Here is a 24,946-nt window from a genome sequence, read left to right as displayed (position 1 = left end):
AGTTCAAGTATTTGATTTAAGTTACTAACTCGAGACATTTAGGTACGCACAACATTTAATTGACTTTCAATAAATATTTGTGACTATTATTATTTATTATTTTCACCATAGGTACCAAATATCTATCCCCGAAATAGGTAAACAAACCGTATTTCCAGTTTTGTCAGAATTCAGCCTTAGGCACTAAAGATGGCTTGTATAATTTCGTCGGCACGTTGGACATGATATCTTAATGCCGAGTCGCGTTCCAAATCCTGGTTAATTCCGCGCCTACCGAGCTCAGGTAGGTTGTTGTAACAAAACAAGCGTAGCACTGGTGCGAGTGCCGGTTGCCGGGCCTGCACAGTCAAAACACTAGGATTTTAGGAATGTGCTAAAACCTATTGTTACATTTAGAATATATTTGATCTGTATATATTAGAACGATGATGACATTGCACTGACAAATGAGGACAAACAGAAACTGGAGCATAAAGTGAACCAATGGAAGGGTGCGCTAGAGAACGGGCCGAACGGTGGTCTAAATACCGATAAAGTCGATAATATACCTACAGGTATATATTATAGTCACATCACATCCCTTAATATGTAGATATAAATTGAAAGAATGTTATTTTATGTTATAGTTACGTAGAATATTAACCAAGGGATAATAGGCACCACATAGAAATATTAACATCATGTATGTACTTATATTAATTACACTATGCATTTTAACTTATCATAAGAATATCTAACTACCTACTCTACCAAGTGTTGTGGGAGGATTACGTTACGAGAAATCAACATGTTTAAAAATGAAGTAGCAATTCTTCAATCAAATTATGATTGAAGTAGCGACGTCTAATTTGATGAGTTTCTGATAATAGAAAATACATTGTGTACAATATTTTACATATATATTTTTGTAGCAATTGTAATAAAAAATGTAGAGCAAAGTGAGAGTGAATATGATTGTTTTAATTTTGCTTCTATAGCACATCTAGGATCTCGACACAAGTTTCGCGACTTCATACATCAGCGCAGCAAGTGCAGCTTGACATATGGACCCGCGCCAGTTACGGCAACTCGTCCTGATGCGAGCAGCGCATGGTGGCTCATATAAGTTAGCTTGAAATATAGTAATTGAAATTCTTAAGTTAGTCGGATTTAAGTAACACGCCATAGTCATTTTTGTTTTATTTACCACTCGTTGATTCTGCTTACTCACTAATCTCACTATAGTAACTGCTGTTTATTTGCGGTTTGGTCGGCCACACAATTAAGGGCTAGACGTGGCATAAAGCGGGAAGCCTTTGTCTCTGATCCCATTTAGGGCGGGTGATTTACATGCACCTCGTTTTGGATTAATTAATTTATGAAGCGGTTACATTTTCAGATAAATTATTTTCCGTACGTTAAATTAATTTAAAAGGAATGCAGAGATGGAAACAGACGGAGCGCATTATATGACTTGTTTCGGCCTGCATCTAGAATACTCACTGCACGCAGTGTGTAAGGAAACTGCATGCCGTTGCCGACGCCTTAAAACCGTGATGCAGTTCGTTTGAGGTGAAGAATATTTTTCGACAATGCATCGAATTTTGTTCAGTCTTAAAGTTCAAAGTTGAAACATACTATACCATCGATAAAAACATTGGTGCGATTAATTGATTTAATGACGGGTCGGGTCACTCGCGCGTCGGTTGTAGTGTGAAGCGGTGAAAGGTTGCGGCACGATGACCCCGGCAACCGGCCGGTGTCTTCAATTGTTTGCCGATCACCGGCGAGTCCAACACTGACGTGCACCAGTATTAAGAGCGCTCACGCGTAGGCATAAGTAGTTGAGCGTAGTTACGCGTAGTTGTTATAGATTCCTCGCCCCCGCTCGACACAGCAGCGCCTACGCTGCCCAGTAGCAACAGCTTCTCTATTGTCGGCTGCAGTTTCGCCATTTAGTACACTCTCACCGTAGATGCTAAACCCGTCTAATTGCGATACTGTTTCGTAAAGTACGCATTGTCCGCTTGATCTAGATTCCTTTGTTGCTTTCTGCAAATTGTTTCTTAGTACGAGGTTATCTCAGGCGACCTCTATTGTGATGGGATGAAAAGAAAGAAAAAGTGATAAGTTATGGACGTAATGTGTTTTATCTCGAACACATAAGTATATGTAATCACATGATCTCAATCGATTTATTTTGTAAAACATAATTTTGTAACAGCAAAAGAGATTACCTAAACCTGAGTTTTTGCCATTGTCAAACAGAATAATCAATACGTTGCTTACTTAACAGATCAAAAAGGTTATTCTGTGGATAAAGACGATTTTGAACTTTGCTCGATGATAGTTCATGCATGTCGACAGATTGAACTCGACTCATTGAACAGATTTGGTAATAAATTATAGAAAATAAGCGGGTGAGATCCGAGTTTGGGCGGATATCCCAAGTTTACATCGCCGCCCACGCCACATAATTTTACAGCAGCCGATAGTGATCCACCGCTCCGCTGCCGCCGCCGCGCCGTCTAGACGCGACACCCGCGCTAGACTAGTTCGGCGATCGCTCCAGCCCCCGGCGCGCCAGCAGCCCGACCGATCCGCCAAACCATCCATACCCTCACACAACTATACTAAAAGCAACCAAGATGCGATTTTCGATTGAGAAATCCTTAGAGGGGAGCTGCCAGGTATAAACGTCGGAAGGTGATTGGACGGAATTGCATTTCAATTCAGTTTAAAGCGGGTTCTTATTTGTAAGACTCGTATTAAGTATAGAGAGTACGTGTAGTTGACACGTTGCCACGCTGCCTATGTTCAGTTGCCACTCTTTAGCTAATATATTCATTAGTGTCCCCTTGTTTACCGAGGCTAACCTTGACTCGACCCCTTACTGACGCGCAAAAACTATTCACGGATGAGCACGACAATCAGTTAACTCAATAGGTAGGTAGTAAAATTAAGCGTAAGCGACAACACATTACGCAAACGTAAAACTTATATTTGGTTATCCAAATAGGAATAGATAGTTTAGGCCGAATGTAACATCTTTATCGGACAACATGGTATTAGAAATTGAAGCATTGTTACAGAACAAAACAACTCAATCCATTATCTACAATACTTCCTTTCACTTTACTAACACGGAGACGTCAATTTGAGGTAATCTCCGGCCATTTACCGCAAAAACAATGAACCATTACTTACACACGCTCACTTAACATCTATCTGCTCGCACGACTCCCCTTTAAACCATTCGGCTACATTTAAAATGGGAACAGTATTAAGTTTACTCATGAATCTTCGATTGACTAAGCTATCAGCATTAAATTATAACGGTGTGACATTACTTTTTAAAATTGATGTCGCTAAATTTAGCTTGTGCAGAAGATCACCGTGACTAATCATCAAAAACATAAATGTGAAATTATAACTTTCTCGTTTTCTATTCGTTTTTTTTTTTTTTTTGTAAATGTATTCTTAAATGTAAATATGCAGTTTCTATTTACAAATGTGTCATGAATTGATTTACATTGGTTGGTATTTTGTATTTGACGAAGAATGAAATCTCACTCGATGATCAGAATGGAGTGGAATGTGATCCGTTCCAGAAATCGTAACCTATTTGGCCGGCAACGTGCACATTGTGGATATCGCAAGTGTTCTCATCGAAACGTTTCTATTTCCTCAGCACTCTTGACAAAGCGGCAGGAGCCCGCAAGCCTCTTGTCAGTGCGGAGGGGCTCACGGCGGCTTAACGCCAGCCACTGCCGCAGCGCTGACTGAAGCCTTCACACGGAATTTATCAATATCCGGCTTGACGTTAATATTATAATCGTTGCCGATATTTATGAATGGGATCATATTTATCGTGACTTACTTAAACTTAAATAACATCGTGTGATAAGTACAACAAACATGATAGTATTGATAGAGTTTATAGTACATTCAACTGAACAACACACCCGGCAGTAACGCCACTACACCATAATAATAATACCACAGGGCAGCTTGTGGTGAGCTGTTGGGGAGTAACGACCCCACGGACCCGAGTACTCCCGAGAGTCGGTCAGGGTCTCCATCTCCGGCGTGTCTTCGTCGGTCGGAGTGGACCCCAAGGGGACCCGCAGGACTGTCAGCTCTGGCTTGCCTTCATTGGCCGTCCAGAGAGGAGTCGTTAGAGCTAAATGCTCCAGGGGTGGAAGTGAAAACTTGCATAAGACGCGAGTTGGCACAGTGGCTGTTATCAGCCACTGGGTAGAAAGCGGCGTACACCTCTCGACACCTCTGAGCCGCTCACACCGGTGTTGCTCCTGGTCGTCTTCACGACGGCATTTTCAGGGGCCCATCTAGTGGGCGGCGAGTCACCGTCTGCCTCGATAACTAGTGAAAACATTGTTATGGCAGGTGTCCGGACGTCTTTGCAATAACCCAGTCTCATTGTCCTCCCAAACTTCAATCCATAGACCGTTATACTGTTCACTTTACTACAATAGTCCCAATGCCTGTTGCGACCGGTTCATGGGTGTCTATTATTGCGCCCGTGAACGGGTTCCAGCAGGCGTTTTACATGACATTAAAGCTCTCCAAGAGGCCTCTACGTGTTGGATCTATATCCCCGCGCAAGCCTATCAAAAGACCGGGATTTATAGGCCCGTGAAATCCAAGGAGATACCACTATAACCCTTGTTCATTAAATATCCTATGTCCTTTAACAAGTAATACAAACTATATGTTATATGGGCTACATAAATTTCATCGTAATCCGTTCATTCTTTTTAGGTGAAGGAGGAACAAACCTCCAAACATACAAACGTTCACATTTACAACATCATATAATACAACGTCTTCATCGTAGCCAACCTTGTATTTTATCTACGAGTAGGTATGTACAAACCTAGTTTGGTATTTATTATGAATATACCGAAGCACATTTTTTTTAGATGGGGACCTATTTATTGTTTATTATTACATTTATCTAATTGTAGGTCAAAGCTATATATAACTTCGTATATCTAAGTATAATAATTGCATTTATACTTCGACATTCTATCTATTAGCAACTGCCTCTCCCTATGGTTATCTCAAAACATGGAATCGCTTGTTATCCTAAAGATAAAGTTAAAAAGCAACAAGTTTCTACATCATTTCTATTTAGAACGCTAGTATTGTTTGCAAAAGCGCTTCCCGCCAATAGAATAAAAAGTAAGCCAAGTTCATAATCGTCACGGGAAACAGCGGCCGAGGGCGGCACTTTCCCAGGCACAGGGCTGTTATTGCCATCACTTACATGAGTATTCGCCTGAGACTAACCATTTTAAACACGAGCCCCGATCACGCATAGTTTGTATTGATCATAATAATACTGGTTTTCCTGAATCGAACGCTCAACAACCCATTGCGTCATGGGCCCAGCTGCGTCTGGACGGTGATGTCACAGCTTATGTGCACTCCATTTGTGTACTGTCAACCGTCTAGTATCAAATGTACACATTCCCACAGGCTAACTTATACGTAAACTTTTAATATAATAGGTGTTTTACAATATCCTTTTTAATATATTCAGTCATTTTGATTGTAACATAAAAGTCTGTCAAGTTAATTTGCAATACCTACTCCTTTTTTTTTACTTTGTATGCACACATGAAATGGGCGCATAAATAAATAGCTATATATAGGTTTAGGTACCTTACGCGTCGAATAAGGACCATTCCCTATGTCAGTTCCTTCAAGTCTCTTTCGGTTGGGATTAATTAAAAAAAAATTTAAAAAGTATCTTTTTATTATTATTATTTACCTATAAATGTTACATTGCTAAATACCTAATGTATGTCCTAATCTTTCAAAAAAAAAGCTACTGACCCGATTCAAACCTACGAAGTCAAATAGTACACGATATGGATCAGATATTTCAGTGTCAAAGGTGACGTTTCTTCAAACAAAAACGTCAATTTTAATACTGACAGGTTGACTTCCGGTTCGAACGCCATCTTGATAGATCATTAATATTGTTTACAGTGTAATATTGATAGCTTATTATACAAAACGAAAGCAGCTTAAATTTGCTACAAGTTTGATTTGTTAAGTTTTTCGATATCTTGAATAGTTGTCGAGATATCCTCTCTTGAATGTTTATTTTAGGGCTCTCAATTTTATCTTGATATCTACATTATTGAAGCTACTAGGCCATATTTATTATTGTTTTCGTACAAATCCGGAGTGCCAAATTTATTTATGGTATCACATTGACACCGTTCCGAAGTAAAAACGTATTAACTTTAAACAAAAAACTTTTTTTTTTCACCTCCTAACTAGTCCAAGCAAAGTTACGAAGTTAAAAATTGTGTTCCAAGCATTTCCGTCTATAACTTTTTTGGAGTATTCATTGCCTGGCCTATAGTTAATGTGTTAATGGCTTGACTGTGCTAAGAGATTTGTGTAAAGTGACAGATAATTACTAAGTTCAAGCGCAAGTCCATAGTGCCAAGTGCAGACTTGTTTGCAACTAACTTTAAAATCTGCCATAAACCCAAGGGAGCATTTAACTTGTAAACACAAGTGCCATTCGCTACGGGCGGTTTTATGAGCTAAGCCTTCACCTTTACATTTATTTAGGATAAAGGTCAAATGTACATGTACTTAGGTACCTATTTAAAATAGTGTGACACCTAGGAGTCCCGTTTCTAAAGTATTTGTAAGCTAGAGCTTACAAAATGATGGCAGTTCGGTAAGTCGCGACTTATTATGTCATTAGCAACATAATATGAAGTCTAATGACAAAAAAATTAATAAAGACAACTGACACGATTGAATTTGCCAGGTCCGAAAGCAAAACACTTTATAGACCATTAGCAACCTTTTAATTGTCAGTAAGTGTGCCGGTAAACCGTATGAAAACCGCTAATATAAATATGCTTATTGTTAAACAACCACGTTCATAATGTTAAAACTCAATTGATGACACAATACATGCAATTATAAATAGTTGTCAAGTACAACTGAGACAATTCTAATAATGACACCACATATACCCACATTAAAATTCACCTGGTTCCTGGAAATGTTGCATAAATAGAAATTCATAACCTTTTACGATCTGTCTGGCCTAGTGGGTTGTGACAAGTGACCCTACCTATGAAGCCGATGGTCTCGGGTTCAAATCCTGGTAAGGGCATTCATTTGTGCGATGAGCACGATTATTTGTTCCTCAGTTATGGGTGTTTTCTATGTATTTAAGTATTTATATATCGTTGTATAAGTATCAAAAACACAAACATTATTGATTTGTGTAATAATGTCCTATAATATTTATTTATAATTACATTTCCTTCATTTCTTAGTAGACTGAAAAAAGGAACAGAATATTGTGGTTTTGGGTGGTTTTGGTAACCAGTGGCAAAAAGGTCTCACGAAATATTATTACGTTATTTCGAGGTTTTATTTAATATTGTTAATTATTAACGAACGGTGTGTTGATCTAAACAAAAAAATGCGATTGTATAGGTCCTATGTGAGTGTATAGGAACAGGAACTTCGAGGTGCCACGCTAGTGTACTCGTATTTACTCGTCCTGTTTTTATTGATATGCATCGGCGCAGAGGCAAATGAAAACTGACGTGTCCGGCCCATTTCCAGCCAACACGTTTGCGAATAAATTATATTTTGCTCGCATTTGTCAATTACGTTTGCCTTCCAGTCGGTTAAGTTTTTTTTGGTATAAGAAATACAATACAAGGAACTTTAAACCTACATTATACGTAGTAAGTCAAGTAAGTACATGTTAGTAAACATTTCTAACTGAAGATCTGTTACATGTAGGTATTTAAAACTAAATATAGCGTTTATATATATCTTTGCCTACCTAAAAACAAATTGTAAATAAGAACTTACATTTTAAATAGAGTCAAATATAAAATATTCGTTTATTTTACAAACACATTTTAGAAATTAAATTGTGTACCTACTTAATAATCTTGATTATCATCGTTTTATTTGCCTTATGATTTTGTGAGAAAGTCTGTTCAGTATTTGAGTAAGTAAGGAAAATAAATCAATCAGTTGTTTGCTTGCAGCAGGCCCGTGCGTGACCAAGCTGGCCGAGCGGTTCTCAGGGAATTATTGAGTGGCCGAGAATGCACCTTTGCGTTCACTAGATATTTCAATGGTCATGACGACTAGATTATTGACTTTGTTCGCAAGTGTGGTGCCCGTCTTGATGCTAGGCGATGTTAGTTATTTGCGGAATGTCAAAGTAAGTACTTAATTAAACCAAAAAAATGCTTTTTAGTTCTTGCACAATTGGATATGACTATTTTTATTCATAGATAGAATATGCTTACGGACATATCTATGTAAGTATTGGTACTATTTCTTTATGTATTTTCACAGTTGATTTGAAATCCATATCCATCCATACTAATACATATTATAAATGCGAAAGTAAGTCTATCTGTTACTTAAAATTTGGTATAGTATAGACTGTATAGAGATAGATTGAGTCCCGGGGAGGGACATAGGACTTTTTATCTTGGAAATCATCCCTTAAGAGGGTGAACATTATCTCACTTCCATCCCGAAAGTGAGATAATTGATGCACCGCTTGATAATTGATTAAGTACTTAAGCATTATTGCTCAAATTGTATGATTGCTTTTATACTTTATCAAGGCGTTGTAATTGTCTCTCAAATATGGAAGTTTGTATAGGGAATCATTAAAAAGCAGATTGGATAAAAGAGATGCTATCCAAATTAATAAATCCACGCAGACGAAGTGGCGGACAAAATCTAGTGAGTTATATAATTTGACAATATTTCCATCATAATTGGCCACATCATCTGTTGTAGATGTTTTTTGCGGCGCTTGTGGGTTTATGTAATGCGACCCCATCGCATCGCCGTTGATCACATCGTATTTCTTGCCACATCGATCACACACAAAACGCTAGTCGGCAGGCGGTGGTAGAGCACGACGAAGATTTTTCTGCTCAAGGTTCCCCGGCCAGGCATCTTCATGTTGACGTAATTTTTTTTTTCGTTCAAATTTTTATTTTTCAGAATTTTATTTTTATTGTTAACTGTTGTAATTTCAAATAAAAAAAAGTTGAATAAAAAAAATATAGAAAACTCACGATTTGTATAAATAAAATAAATTATAAAAATTGCTAAGTACCTACATATATACAATAAGATATTTAGGATTATCGATCGACTAATCCCAATTGACTCGTGCCGCCATTGTCCTGATAAGTAGGATGAAACCTCTCGGCGGGCTCTGAGAGGGTCTCGTGCTGAAGAGCGATTGCACCGACTTGCGACACTTCACTACATCTTGATATTTGTGTGGGATAAGATACATTCTTATTTCCAAATATGTTTTATATTCTGCTATACTGAACTGTTATATTATATTGATGAAAGCTAATTGAACGAATGAATCATTGTAAAGAAATTTACTTGTAGCTAACTACTTGTCGTCAATAATATAATTTATATAAAAAAAAACTTGGGAAAATGCCGATGGGGTAAGTGCCGATGCAGCCTAGGATGGAACATGCTTACCTAAAAGATGTCTATTCACTCTCGATTTAAAAAGATCCAAGTTATAGTGAATGGGAATAGATTTGCAGGAAGTGCATTCCACTCCTTAGCCGTTCGCATGATAAATAATTGTTTTCCATATGGTGTAAGTCTATTAAATTCATAGAACTATACAAGTAACTGTAAGATAAATATATTTGCATAAATTCGCTTGAACAAGGTTAATTATATTATTGGGTAATTTGTGATCGAAAAATTCACAATTTCGTGGCAGCTTTGCGAAGGTATAAGGAAGCGAGCGCGGCACGGCCTCGCCCTCGAATTTACTCTGTTATTACAATCGCCTGTTTATTAGAGTCGGATTTCCTCCCCAATTTTCTTTTACAGCGGCCTAATCACGTAAGCATGGGCACGCTTAGACTCTGTCCTACCATTTCGACTTTCATTACGGCTCATTGGGGTTCTTCATGTTACTTAGCTTTGCAATAAAACAACATCTATTCTTCCCCGTAGAATTCATAATTTGCACTAACACAAAACTCCCTTTATTTCACTAGAATAAGTTATTTTTAAAATAAAAATAGCCTATGTTATTTAGCTTAATAACCGCCTTTGTTAATAATTTCGTTCAATTTGTTTAACTGTCTTATCCAAATCTTCAATTCATAATGTAAAATACATATTATTATTATTTCATTTTAGACAGGCCTAATGCTGGTACGTCTAAATCATAGTTCACTTAGCACGATTGCACAGCTTAGATTCACATTTGTGGAGTTCACAACTTCGGAGGGTAATTTGTTCCAGGCCTTGACTATTCATTAATAGAATTTCTCTCAAAAACTGCAGCACGAGACTTTGACTCCCCTGCAGCTCCCTGCAGTAGATGCAGTACCTTGAACCATATTCATAAGTTTATAACAAATGCAACAATTTTTTGGTCATGAAGTTTTTACGTGTCGTGTAGAATAGGAGTTGCCGGAGTAGATTGGCCCAGCGCCAGGCGGAAGCCAATACTGGTGGAGTCAGGACATTTTAATATCACTAGTTTTATGGCATTGTAAATACTTAAGTAATTCTTCGGCTACTTACACAGCCGTCTTGGTAGAATTTTTGTATATTATTGGCCTCTGAACCGAATTCTGAAATGTTATTCCAGGTCTATAGCAAATTTATTTTATAACCTTTATTTCACGACGTTTCAACACAGGTTTCACTGGTCATGGTCGCGGCTAACTGATGTAACGTTGATGATGTAACTGGAGTCTGATGACGTCGATAAATAAAGGTAATAAAATAAATTCGCTATAGACCCGGTTATAAATGTGATTTATGTAATAAGTATGTGTTTAAAACGCGAAGGTTTTAAATGTTACATCTTACTCCAGGTAAAATTGCATTAAACAAAATGACTGATTGTAGTTTTGTTGACACTTCTAAAAATCCAAATTAACATAATAATATTAGTACTACTTAGAAAGTAGATTGGTTATTAATATTTTTGTGCCTGATTACGTTTGACATTTAACTTGGGACCTTACAGCTAAAGTTGTCATATACCTATATAATACTATAACCTATTAAATACATCGTCCTTACGTAGCCATATAAGTGGTATACAATTAGACAATTATGTTATGTGATTTAAAAAAGAAAACACTATTATTAGCAATGGTCGTATTTTACTTCATGCTCATAAGTTCACGACCAAATACGATACTTTTACTGTCAAAGACCGCGGCAGTTACCAATGAAGTGTCTAATATCAAGAATATTTTATATCACTCCCTTTATGTAAATAGATTGAGAGTAATTATGTCATAAACATCGGTACGAGTAACCCCGCCCCTGCGACGTTCTACAGCGCTGTGCGTTATTTAATCACGTTTCGTAGATATATAGGCAGATTAGGTTCCGGTATCCTATCTTAATCAATATACTCTCATATCGGCTCGTCCCCTAATTGCTAAATTTAGGCGACGTCGCCTCTCCACAGCCGCGTTACATCTTACTCGCCGTAAAAGCGTTTAATCACGATGTTCCCCGTTCATTAAGCCGGCGAAGCAGAGACATTTTGTCACACGTCTGTGAAATGCTAATTTGCCCGTACACCTAGCAATATAGGCTACGATGTTGTACCTCGAAACCCTTTGGCCGCCTTTTTACTGTTCCGCCCGAATTTCGCCAGTTAATTTCAAATGTTTGTGCTTGTCTGTAGGTGAGCTATACGTTGGTAAACTTACATACGTGGCAAAATAAATAATAGCCCTTACTCAAGTTAATTACAATTTCTATTTTCATATGCGTTCAGTAAACATAAAAGGCTTAGTTATTAAAGATAATGTAGGTGGGTACCCACTAAAACTTTTTGGTTAGTAGCTCAACCCGGCATCAATCCTCGAGTTATTATTGTTATAAAAATATTCAACTAAACGGACACCTTTCTCTTTATAAATGACATATTTCATTAACTTTAAACAATTGCAACTGTCGACGTTTTAGTATTTATATGAGTATGCTAGCCTATTGATTGGTTTATTTTTACTTAAATGGTAGCTACTTACTTAAATCGCAATAAGAAGGATTTTTTGTTTATAAATTTATTTGTATTGTTTTCAGATCATGGCCGTGTTTAATTGGGGATTATAAAAGCTGATACTTCCAGGTAAAATACAGTTATACATTATTTGTTAAAGCTTTCTTTTTGCAATTGAGTGATTTTCGTCATGCATTTAAGTTTTATATCACTTAGGCAAATGGTTTTATAACCGAATGGCATATTATGATAATGCCGACTCAAAACAACCAAAAGCTTAATCCGCATTATCTCTGTGATAAGTAATTCGTTACAAATTTGCAGGGCCGGGTAATAAGGACAACGTTTTTATTTACGGCTTGAGAGCACATTTATCTCTCGGCACATAAACTAAATATGTCGGGGGAATACACATTTGCAATTCAAAATGTTTTAGATTTTAGAAAATTGGCGAATTCAAGCTTTTACGATAAACCATGATATTGGCTGGCATTATAACTACGTACTAATACTAAATCAATACATATTTCTAAGTAATTTCCCTCCGAGAACACTCCAGCTGTGTAATGTAATGAATTTCCTGTCGGGATTTTCACGAGGGACTACTGTATGAGGTTCTTAAATAAATGAGAGAATAGGTTTATACAGGTCGGCAACCCGCGTGTGTTAACTTTTTCGCTTACTACCAGACGAACCGTATGCTTGTTTGCAAGTGGTGGAAATATCAGAGTTCTATGAAATCCAATTTAAATTATCAATGAATTCACAAGGTAGACAAACCTAGTAGTAGGGTTCCGTTGTTACACATCCGTCACAGTAGTCTGCCTTAAACGGGGGCTATTAGTTAAGCATCATCTACAGTCAGCAAAAGGGAGTACCTTCGCGGCGCTTTGTATTCAAAATTCAAAAATTTATTCTGCAAGTAGGCCTCAAGGGCTCTTTTACAAGTCAATACAACATTTATAGTAACAGCATACGTCTTTGTTTGTACTAAGAAGGGAAGACTTTTTGCGATAACTCAAAAACGGCTTAACCGATCATGTTCACTATAGTTTTCATTGAAAGTTTTTACTAAGCTTTACTTTCACGATTTTTTTCATATTTTCTGACCCATGGTTCGAAAGTGAAACATTATTTCCGAAGATATTAACTTTACGAAACAATGGTTGTTGAAGACCAGGACCAGGTTGTTGTGTCCTAATACATTGAAAGACCTATCCATCGATATCCCACACCCCACACCATAGGGTTGAAGCGAAAAAAAAAATCATTCTCACTTTACGTGTAGGAAAAAAAAAACTTTTTTTGTACTTTTAATTCTGCCATTTTATCGGCGTGATTAATTTGTATATCCATGCCAAATAGCAGTTTTCTAGCACTAACGATCACCGAGCAAAGCCGTGGACGGGCAGATGGACAGACAGACAGACAGACGGACATGGCGAAACTATAAGGGTTCCTAGTTGACTACGGAACCCTAAAAAGCACCTACCTACTCGTGTCTACGCATATTATGCATACCTAACCGAGGTCTAACGCAACATTGAAATCTCCATACATATAAAATAATTCTAATTTCACGATACTCGTAATTAAGAAACGCTGTACATCGCTCTTGCAAGTAACAAATTGAGTTCATCAGGCATCATCTTCGAAGACTTTACGCTTAATAACCTGCTCCTTTATTGTGTTCATTATCCATTCTAATCTATTCCATCAATATTGCCTGAAAGGTAACGACGTAGCTTTATTTATGAATGCATTGATAAGCCTTGGCTTAATAGATATCGTCGGGCTCCTGGGCTGTCTAGTGTTAATAGCCTTTCGTGCCAGGTCACCTGTATTCCTGAATGTAGGTCTCGCCCAGACTCCCTGTTCATTGTCCAATCAATAGCACGTGTGCTACATGTTGAGTAAGTCCTTTGTTCGAGATTTGTATAATAATAACATTGTTTTGTTCTGTTACGTCTTTATTATTAAAGGAGCAAGCTCTATTTTATTTGTAAACGGGTTCAATAAAATCGCACTAAACATGTCAATAATATTTACGATGTAGAGACATGGTCTACGGGTGTACCTAAACATTGTTTTGTCTCTTTTATCTACGTCTCTTATCAGAAAGTTAGAATTTCTCTTTTTGTACCTGATGCATTATTTTGGAATTCAACTTTCACGATTTATGCCCATTGTGCATACGGAGGACGGAGGAGCAATATAGGTAATTTTGAGTTATGTATTATACACTGCAAGTCATTTTTTTATATCAAGAACAACTCAAGATCTTCAAGACATTGTAGTAATTATTGGAATCTAGTGGCAAGTAATATAACTAAAATGTTTTTAGTCGTACACACTCAATTACTACTTTGGCTAAGTTAATTTAATATGTGATTCCAAATTCGGAATAGTAGCAGTCTTGAAAATATAAAGGTCTATGAATTTTGAAGAATAAATTGCTTACATCAATTACGTTGTAACCTTTTCTTTCCCAAAGTTGAAGATTTAGTATTCTCATTAACGCAATTGACTTAATTTCTTTTGGAACTTGTAAATTGTAGGTACCAACCTGAATAATTTTGCAACTTACTTAGCAGTAACGTAAATCACTTCATAACTACCAAACGTATTTGGGCTTGTGCACTATTATTTATTTATTTATAAAAATGTGCTTTTACTAAGCAACTATTGGAAAATACAATACCTTTAGGTACAAAAAAGTAAAAGTAAATGGCGCAAATCATTTATAAAATAGTAGCAAAGTTCAAAGCATGCAGTAAGTTATTTGAGCCAATTTACAAGTGAACAATGCGTGCATTGTTTCCGAGCCACGATTTATTTGCGGACTGCTTTCACTCGGAAAAGAACTTTCTTACGCGTGGCCAATTTCAAAACAACCTTGATTTGTATCTGTATCTAGAGCTTTTGTTGTGGGAGCATCCGGCGCTGTAGCGCACGTAAACACCGCCCAGCTTTACGCAAACCGCGTGTTATCGCGTCACATTAAATTATGATAAATTCACGTCACGGTACGCGGACACGATAAGCTCAGCACGATGATTTACTGATTTTAAATTTCAAAAATGCATAAGTCACAGTTTTGGGGGTACGTCGAGCGCAGACGCGGTCTTTAATTGATATTTATATCATATTCAGGTTGGTCTAATGGGACCCTCGTCTTGTCAGCCCCACTTCCCCAAGTTAGGGCTCGTCGCGGAAATTCTTCGTTTATTATTCACAGTGAATTACTCGAGTTCTGCATTTTTTTGCCCCAACGGAGCTTTCACGCTCTTTCATTTATTCAGCACCGCCCCTTATTTAAAGCCATCCAATAATTCCTGTACATTCATACTTAATATGGCCTGGGAATAGGATCGCAATATTTTTGGTAATTAATTTGCTAAGTAAAAATAAATTCTTTGTTACGCACATTACACAGTCTCAAGGTCTCGAAAGTGAAAATCATAATAAGCATAATGTTAACTGTAGGGTAATTAATTATTCATGAAGCTTGGTGTTTGTAATACAAGTATAAAGTCATAATAATCACAATGCAAAAAAAAAACATTCCTCATATTAAGTTACTGTAGTATTAGTTTAAAGTATTAATTAAGAGCAAAACGAAATGTGCGTTTTGAGCACATTATATGCGGAATAATAAGATAAACATTACGTAGGCAACGAGGCACATGGTTCTCATTCAATCAATTTGTTACACGCCATGCGCGTTTTCACTTGCAATATTTAACATTTTCTCACTAATGTACGAGTACCACGTTCTTAATGTTGAACAAACATAGACCGGGAGCTCGGTACAGGTTTCTAACTCGGGCAACTACTTATAAACCAATAAATTATATTATATCAAAGCTAAATAAAAAACCTTAAAGAAATGGAATACTTACCTAATTTGAAAATTCCATAGGCACATAGTAATAAGTCGTAGGTGAAGTAGTAGAAAATACTACTAAGGACGCTGGTAGAGACCAAAATAGGACCACTCCGAGTATCCTAGTTTCCAGTTGTTCAGCTGTTAAGATGAATTTCCAAGTACTCAATAAAACATTCAATAAATGAACAAGTTAACACACGTTAAACTAACAGTGGATCTAATTGCTCGAGGCAAATTGTATATTACAAACCTAAACTTGGATGTGCATTTCAGAGAATCGCATGCAATCAGTCTGTTCGTTCAATGTGACGTGGACTCCATTCCAGTTTTTAGTTGTTCAAATAAAATTAGTAGTACACAATAAACGATTTAATAGATTAACAGGTTAAACATGTCAAATCTAAAGAACTACGTAAACTAGGCAAATGCGGTAAACAGGTTGTCCGAAGTAAGACTGTGTGTTACAAACCTTTAGATTTGCTTTTCATAGAATTGAATGTATTAAGTCTGTTCAATCACCATGTGACGTCGATTTACAAGTACTTCAGTGTGTTCAGTTCATTCAGCAAATGACATCAGTTTCTCGCAGGCGCCTTACGACCTACACACGTGGCTGCGTGCGTTCTCAGCTCCGCGTAACTCGTATTTAATTCGAATATATTGCGTTGAGCTTTAATTTCGTAATGGTGGGATTGCCGACGCGAGCGAATTTCATGTTAATGTACATCATAACTTGAGGTTTTCCTTAGGCAAATTGAACGCAACCCGTTCCCTGTTGACATCAAATATCTGAAGCCAAACAAACATTCATCAAGTCAATGCCCGGAAATCGATCTGGATTATTTAGAAATGGTTTCGCTTAATGATACTTACAGACATTCGATCTCAAATATCCTGTAATGGTTTCATGTGGATTTACATTTAAATAGAGAAATGTAAAGCAATAATCCAAATTAGTATATAAAATGTTTGGTAGTGTATGAAACTAATGTAAAAAAACTGAGCAACAAAATGTGTGCCTCATGTTTGTCAGGTCAGTGTAATCAGTGGTACAACCACTGGACCATCGGAACGTTTAGCAAGCATTGAAACATATTAAAAAGCGGCTGACATACAGTGATATATAAGTAGGTACTTACGTATATACGCGTCCCTTATAACATCACTTATAACTATTTTGTGCATTTCAAATTATACTTTCCCCTAGGACCCTTTCCCTTATAAAAGCTTATAAAAATACAAAAATGACCGAAATTGATGTGCATCCTTAAAAGTATCCTTTTTCCCTATACATGTACAATTGTTAGGTAAATGTAGTGATAGCGACCCACCCTTTTCGGCCAACACTCACAAAGAAATGGGCTCCTATATAATTGGAACTAGCTATCTGAATACTTTGAAGTATTTACCCTCAATATTTTGAAGGAGGGCTAGCGCACTTCCTTTTATGTAGCAGCTGGCAACATTTGTCTTTGACAGACGCTTTTAGAAGTAACTTACACGTGGCAGTACCCGTGTTTATTACCTGCCACTGCCGAAAGTCAGTAGCAATGAGTACCTCTAAATGGATGATAAAAATGTTATTCACGTGTGTTGTTTATGTGAAGAGGATTTTATTTATTCTACGATTTTTATGTTTCAATTAGTATACGAATAACATAGGTACATAGATTTAATACGTAACAACATTAGGGTCATAAGGCTGAAAAGAATAATCTAACTACAACTTCTGTTTACTAGGTACTCTATTTTAAGTATAGGTATTGGATATTACCTATTTCTAGTACTACATAGCCTTAGCCCACTAATTTTGATATATTTATTAGACTAGATGACAAGTTTTTATTTATGGTATCGGTTTCTTTTGAGGATCAAAGATGGGATCCAAGGCATTAAAGTAATACAAAAGTCAGTAATGACAGTCAAAGTCTGACAATCGTACTCTACTCATGAAACGCCCCGAACAAAACGCCAAGTGATCGTAACGCCAATGGCTTGAGTAGCCGCCTTAAAGTATGAAAAACAAGGAAATTGCGATTTTGACGTTGAAATATTGCGTTAATAAATATATTTGCTATACCATCATTTTTTAAATAAAATATAAGAAATCAAATCTACCAATATTTTTTTTCTTTTTTGGAAGTTAACAAAAAAACTTAAAATTTATAACTTCTTTTATTTTTTATCATTTGTATACATTTTTTAGTGTTCAATTAATTATGATAAATTGCTAAGTTTCTATCTACCTATTTAACTAGATTTCGTTATAAAATTCAACATGTGACATTATCTCTATTCTAAATATTATGAGATGTGGCTAGCGAAACCTACATCTTATTTATGGCCTATCGCAATATAAAATAAATGTTAAATGTGAACATGGAAAACATTGTCTGTGCCAAAAGCCAGTTTGGGCATATGCATTCTGGGAGAGCCGCCGGGACTCTTTTGACCCGGTCACAACTAACTCCATGATTTGATTCACACGTGCCTCTTTATGTTCATCGGGACGTTTCAAGGAAGACACTGACATAAGTATGCTCCTTATAAAACACGTTCAGCTTTATAGAAAAATAAGAACGTATTGCTGCGTTATTAATTTAAAAAGACTTTCGCCGGTTATCTGACACTAAGGTCACAAAACAGATAGATACAGAAATCAATCTACATACAAAGTGCGCTCGAGCAACGCACACATAGACACTGCTCTCGGACACGATATCTCGGACTGGTTGGGACTAGTGCGAGCGCGAGTGACATACGCTTTAGACACGGATCTGTGAACTGTTTTATGCAATAGTGGAGCAACAAAAAAAAGTTATTATAACTGTTCAGTGGACGGTTGTTTAAATTCAACATTAAACGGTGAATTGTCGTTTTTAAGCTACCAGTGGTTTCAGAGAGGTAAGTAGGTAACTGCTTGTATTTCGATGGTTCGTTTTAACGTTACACAGAACAGTTAGATAGGTAGGTTAGCGCCCCGACCCGGCCCCCGAAGAATATATCTAAGATCGTTTTATATAATCGTTTGTAAATTCATGCCACCGTACGTAAGTTTGAAAAAGCTTTTTGTATTGTAATAGTCGTCAGGTTTATTATTTTGTTTTGTAGGATAATTGTACATGAGAATGCGAATTTATTACACTTTAAAATATAATAATCGTGCATTTTGCCAATGTCGAAATCGTCGCAAGATATTTTCTGTGACAAATTTGTAATATAACAAATATAACAACGACATTATAATTAAAATATTTTAGTTATTATTAATTTATATTTCCATTCTTTCCGTTTCATTCTCAAAAATAAATTAAATAACTGGATACTAGGGCCACTACCAAGATAGTTTTTAGTGCATAAGCCATAGTTAACAACCCTAGAGTGACCGCCGAGCGTAGGTATGAAAAGTGAAGTACATACATGTGATTGACTTCTGTACCTATTTGTTTGGTGCTAAGGTCTCTGCACTTGAACAGTAAAAATGAAATAGGTAGTCCTTTGAATAATATTATTTTTCTACTCGTCGACTGTAATAATTAATATTTCATATAACAAACTATAATTGTGTACTTTTCATGTATGGGCTCCCAACTCAACTATAAGATTATTTTCGATACGTTGTAGTCAACTATAAAAAAAACTTGATAGAAAAGGCTAAACGGGTGAAGCACACGGGGCGAGGTGGGCGCAGTCTTTTGTACTACATTTTATTCTACTGAGCTGCTTACCAATTTTCATTGAGTTAGGTTTTATAGTAAAAAAAGTTTTGTTTTATATGACTCGTAGAAAAAGTATTGATAAGTACAATAGCGATATAATCGAGCTTTTCAATCCCGTACCTTACTTAGGAAACTCAGCAAGCTTCGCTGCCTAAACACGGTATTCGACTGAAAAGCTCTCTTTTATATCACGATTGTTTAAAATACCTACTATTATTTTTTTAGAAAAAAACATAGTATAGTATCGCTATCAAACATTGTACAATATATCGCTTTGAAACTTGTTACGTTTTTAGGTAATCTTTGTTCAGATTTTATTGTTCAAAAGTAGCGACCGCGATCCCCAAAAAGTAGTCTATACCAAAAGTTATTATCTGTTTTTATCAAGTCGGAGAAAATTAATTTCCTTCCCCATTATCGGAGAGAAGCGTCAGTTTGCCGATGTCGAAATCGAAATAATTTGAATTACTGAAGCGAGAGCCGAAAGCACCGAAGTAAATAAGTTTTTGAGTCAGCACAGCGCCTTGTGGACATCTGATAAGACTTGTGGACTTCGTTACATTTGCATTTACTGCTGTTTAAAAATATTCCCCGTAGTAAACATTAAACATTTTCATGCTTTGCTTCATAAATTATAACTTCCTTGACTATTAAACCCAAAATCATTACGTTCTTAAGGACGCTATAATGAGGAGAGCACGTTTTGTAGCGTTGCGTTTAAATTACGAAAATTAAAATCTACCTATTATTTACTGCAGAATAATTCAACAATGTTCAATTGTAACCATACATTAGGTATGATACATGTGTGAATAGGTAATTCGCAACTCGTGTCGATTTAAAATTTCCTATTTTTCGCACTTGTATCGTAATGTACTATTGAAATAGAGTTGGCGGGTATTAATCCATAACAAACGAGCTTCAAGTAGTGTAATGCGTCGAAAATAGAAATGCGGAATGCCAATTTAATAAGCATTGAGAAATACAATTACCGCTTTATTTTTTACTTAGTTTGTTTAGCCTATCAATCTAATATATTTAGTCGTGTTTTCTGTGCAATGCAAGGGCATTAAATTGTGCAAAATGCCGGCAGTTATTTCTGCACTGTTGACGCCTGCTCCGCAAATCAGATTGTGGCGGCGGCGCGCCTGCTGCTTGTTGGACGGTACGATAAGGCACTGCGCCGCGCCGTGCGGCGTGCGGCGTGCGCTGCTCTCTAAAATACCTTTCATTACCTACTTACCGACATATTGTTCATATAGGTATTTCCCCAATTACAAACCAATTTTGTTTAAGTTTAGTTTAAATAAGGGTCATTTTTATTTTGGTTTAGATAGATTAAAAAAAATCAACGTTTGCAACAAATACCTATATATTATAAAAGCGCATAAGTTGTAAGTCTGTGCACTACGTTCCTAGGTATGTACATACTAAAACCGGCGTTTTTTCTGTTGACATAACACAAGTTAACGTTTGAATCTGGGGGCACGGTAGTGCCCCTGCCAAGACGAGCAAAGCGAAGCGCACGGGCACTATTTACCTTTTCTCGAAGCGTTATGTCGTTTTTTTTGAACCCTCATAACTTGGGTTTGGATTATAAACAAAATTCTCAAAGCATAAAAAAATTCAATTGCATAGCTCTTATACATAAGATTTTATTCATATCTAAAAAAAAAAACCGATTTCGTCACTGACTCACTCACTCACCCACTGATGATCATCAAAACCCTGTACTTCCTGAAGTCCTAGGAAGCTGAAATTTGATATGTATGATATTATTATAGTATTAGTACACAAACAACAAAAAAAATATCAATTTTGTATGGGAAATCAATAACCACTGAACCGATTTAGTTGAAATTTGGTATGTAGATGGTTTTTGTTATTGGGAAGGATATATAATAGTTTTCAATCCCAAAATCATCCCGTAAGGCTGAAAAGGGGGAGGAAAAGGGCGTTATGGGGGAAAAGGGGTTTGAAGTTTGTATGAGGAAACAGTAAAAAACAGATTGTATAAAAGATGTCCTCGGATACGTATTTCAGAATTTTTAATAGTAAATAACCTCCAACCCTTTAAATTAGTGGATGAAAGATTGTCTTAAGCAACACAAAAATAAGTGAAATCCCATCAAAAACATTTATATGACAGATTTTGTTACTACAAGAAGTATTGTATAATAAAAAAATAATGAATAGTCAATAAATTTTTCATCTTACGCTCATTTGACGGTAGCGAAACAGCCAAGCCATATATTTTGTCTAAGGTGTAGATTTTGTGAAGTTTGGGCGTATAGAGTTAGAGGCTTGGCTCTACAAGAGATGTGATAACTTTTTGACAGTGCAAACCCTATGATTTCGTGTTGGCAACATTTATGAAAACGTTTTTGATGGGATACATTTTTCAAAGATTTTATCATACAAATTTTAAGATGTAGCATTTTTTAAATAAATAAATAGGCTTTAAAGTCGGTTTATTTCATGATGTCATCAGGATAGTAGCAACCTTAAGACCCCTCTTACGTTATTTAAAGACAAATGCTATGTTATTTAAAAACTTACATCACAAACACGGAAGCTGGACTAATTTTGCAAGGGCAAACTTAAATAAACCCTTAAAAGGTTAAACTTGGCTCAATAGAAAAAATCACGAAGATATCTCTAATTTTCATTATTCTCTTTATTTATTTTGGGTCTTAGGTTAGGCATTTTATAATATGATTATAAAAGTAAAATACAAAAATCATACTAAAAGAATACAAAATACACTATAAAAAACCTATCCTAGGGTGCCGCCAGCAGCGGGGCAGGGCCCAAGCTGCCGGTGGTCAGGGCCGCAGAGAGAGGAACCGCCGCACTATCCGCGCCGTGTCCACGATCACCGCCTTCTGCATCTGACCCTTGATCCAACCACCTAGCGAGTCTCTCAAGGTGTTGGTCGAGACTCTTCGCTGTGAGACCGTTCTCTGAAACGATTATCGGGACAATGATCGTCGAATTAACATCTAACATGGCGGTTATTTCGTGAGCCAAGTCTAGGTACTTGTTGGACTAGTCCTTCTCGGCTTTCACGAGATTCTCATCATGGGGAATGGTGATGTCGACAAGCACGGCCCGGCGTTGCGATCGATCTGTCAGCAAGATAAGTCAGGCTTATTGGCTACAATAGTCCTGTCAGTGATGATAGATCGATCCCAATAGAGCGTGGCACGACCATTTTCGAGAACTGGCGCAGGTGAGTACTTGTAGTTATTATTAGTTGTTTTCGATACCCTGCATAGTAGTATAAAATAGCTAGTATTATAGCCAAAGGGTCTGACGACAAAATACGACGAAGGTAAATAAAACAATACGCAATAACTCACTTATGACTGGTGTAGATAGCATTTCTGTCTAAAAGCTTAAATACAAGATAGACGTCAGATAAGATTTGTCCAAGGATAATCAGGAACTCGTGGAAATAAACTCCTAACTCCTCTTTTATTCTTGGAAATGAGAGCCTTCCTGGTCGGCTTAGTTGATCCGGTTTTATTATTTAGCTGTTCAGTGGGCAGTCCCTTATTTCCACTGAGTATTGTTGACGCAATGATATTTATTTTACAGGTATAAAAACAGGACTAGTCGTTCCAGATAAAAAAAGCGGCCAAGCGCGAGTCGGACTCGCCCATGAAGGGTTCCGTACCATTTATGACGTATTAAAAAAACTATTTACTAGATCTCGTTCAAACCAATTTTCGGTGGAAGTTTGCATGGTAATATATATCATATATTTTTTTAGTTTTATCATTCCGTTATTTTAGAAGTTACAGGGGGGGGGGGAACATTTTACCACTTTGGAAGTGTCTCGCGCAAACTATTCAGTTTAGAAAAAAATTAGATTAGAAACCTCAATATCATTTTTGAAGACCTATCCATAGATACCCCACACGTATGGGTTTGATGAGAAAAAAAATCATATTTCAGTTCTAAGTATGGGGAACCCCCAAAATTTATTGTTTTTTTTTTTCTATTTTTGTGTGAAAATCTTAATGCGGTTCATAGAATACATCTACTTACCAAGTTTGAACAGTACTTATAGTTTCGGAAAAAAGTGGCTGTGACATAAACGGACAGACAGACGGACATGACGAATCTATAAGGGTTCCGTTTTTTGCCATTTGGCTACGGAACCCTAAAAAACGGTTTCTAACTCATCGTTAAAAATACAAAAAGATGATGTTCAAGGATAGCCATGTTTGCCGTATTAATATCTAAGTGTGCCTGGAGGGTTAATGACTGATTCAAATAATGAATTGTTTGAATCCTACTGTAAATAAAAAAGTTCATCCGTTGATCGTGGTTAACTAATTCTAATCATGATTCATTGCCGTAACAAAATATTATAATGAATAATTGTAGTTAATGTAATTATTGTAATTATCCCACTAGTACTACTTTTTAGTATAAGTTTTAAGTATTAGATTTATACTATACAGTAACAAATTGGTTTCTACCCTTGCCTTTTGGAAGAGCGGGGTTTTCTGTTCCAGGCATATTTGTTGCTTAAAAGAAGATCCCAACCTATATTGTAACAACACTTAAAAAAGCAATAAAATATTTTTTATATTTTTTATTTTCAAAAATTACAGGACTTCTACCTACCTAAGCTAATTTTAGGACGTTAGCACAAGGGATGGTCAATAACTGATTTATTGCCCTACATTCCTGAAGATCCCTAAAAAGTTCGACCGGTATCAGGGTGGTAATATATATTTTGTTTCCAGGGGTAATGTGCCTAAAAATGTAAGCGAAGCATTTTTGCTTTATTGGAATCGGAAAGCAGTCCCGTGGGCGAATCTCCATGGCTCTGGCTCCATTGCCGCCGGCGCGCGCTCCATTTTATTCACTGCATGATGTAACTTTGTTTATCAAACAAAGGGAATTAAACTGGTTCACAAACATCGATTGCAGGAATTACAATCAACGCAGGCAACTATCTTCATTGGTCCAATTAAACTGGAGCAATGGGCAGGATATGGGAATGGGACGGCACGTCGAGGATTTATTGATCATAGGTAGCAGCAAACGTGCCGAACCAAGGATAACATGCCTATTAGTTTAGGTTAACATAATTGATTTTAGTTAACTCTCACACATAATTTGGTTCTTTGTTGGTGAACGTTTGATTGGGTAATAGTTAAAGTACTACATTTTACAACGGTCGCTGGTTATAAAGTTCCTCGTAAGCTTATGTTGAGGGATTTAGAGGGATGAGAGCTTTCATGAGGTCCATGTCTTAAATTTTAATAG

The 24,946-nt window shown here is 36.6% G+C and overlaps 1 protein-coding gene across 1 annotated transcript in view; it reads left to right on the top strand.

The window, feature by feature from the left end:
* Positions 1–24,946, top strand: part of LOC133517853 (uncharacterized) — a 194,246-nt gene that overhangs the window by 75,051 nt on the left and 94,249 nt on the right. The window contains exon 3 of the mRNA XM_061851308.1: positions 12,136–12,181. The gene's annotated coding sequence lies outside the window, so the exon portion shown is untranslated. The remainder of the gene's footprint in view (positions 1–12,135; positions 12,182–24,946) is intronic.

This window comes from Cydia pomonella, chromosome 5, assembly GCF_033807575.1.
Source record: "Cydia pomonella isolate Wapato2018A chromosome 5, ilCydPomo1, whole genome shotgun sequence".
NCBI classification, from domain to species: domain Eukaryota; kingdom Metazoa; phylum Arthropoda; class Insecta; order Lepidoptera; family Tortricidae; genus Cydia; species Cydia pomonella.
This window is presented reverse-complemented; position numbering and strand designations above follow the sequence as displayed.